Source organism: Bos mutus, chromosome 13 (genome assembly GCF_027580195.1).
Source record: "Bos mutus isolate GX-2022 chromosome 13, NWIPB_WYAK_1.1, whole genome shotgun sequence".
NCBI lineage: Eukaryota > Metazoa > Chordata > Mammalia > Artiodactyla > Bovidae > Bos > Bos mutus.
The window spans coordinates 31,507,103-31,507,860 of record NC_091629.1 but is presented as its reverse complement, the minus strand read 5'-3'; positions in this window follow the sequence as shown (position 1 = coordinate 31,507,860).

Sequence of the window (758 nt, the reverse complement as noted above, 5' to 3'; positions counted from 1 at the left end):
TGTTAAAGATTAACTTTGAGTAATGCTTTTGAGGATTTTATGTCATTTTTATTTTGTGAATTATGGGATATCAAGATGTTGATTTTTAATCTTTTCACTTTTAATGCAAAGTTGATCCTCTGTTCAGATACTGAAGGACACTGGCATTTGCTAAAGTATTAATAAATGTTATGATTTCAACCACTATCATTTATTATTTCTTCCGGCTGTTAGTGAACTACAGTTGCAGAAGAAAACCTCTGTGAAGGAAAACTGGGAGCTGGCACCTCATACTTGGGAAGGAGGAAACATATGAAGAACCATTTGAAAGCCTGTAACAAAGCAAAGTAGCCATATTGACCGTACAGTGTTGAATTTCAATTCAATGGGTGTTGTCACCAGGCCTCACAGTTTATGACCTGAAATGGTGTCAAGGGTGGGTACAGGCATAAGGTAGATACTTTGTTAAGTCTCATCTTAATCACGAAAATCCTCTATTTCAAAATCCTGGTCAGAAAAAATCTTCCAGAATGCAAGGACTGTTTTCCTCCGCTATAGTAGTAACTTTGACAGGTATTCGTGGAAAAATATGAAAAGGTAGCAGAGAACAGCTGGCATGTGACTGGGAGTAAGGCTGAGGCAGCATCAGGAGAAGCCCTCCTGCCGCAACTGGCAGTGTGAGGACTGAATGTGCCACTTTTCTCATATTAACCCCCCAAATGAAGCTGCCAATATGGTGTGCACACTGGTGAAAACAGCCAGACACTCCGTGGAAGATA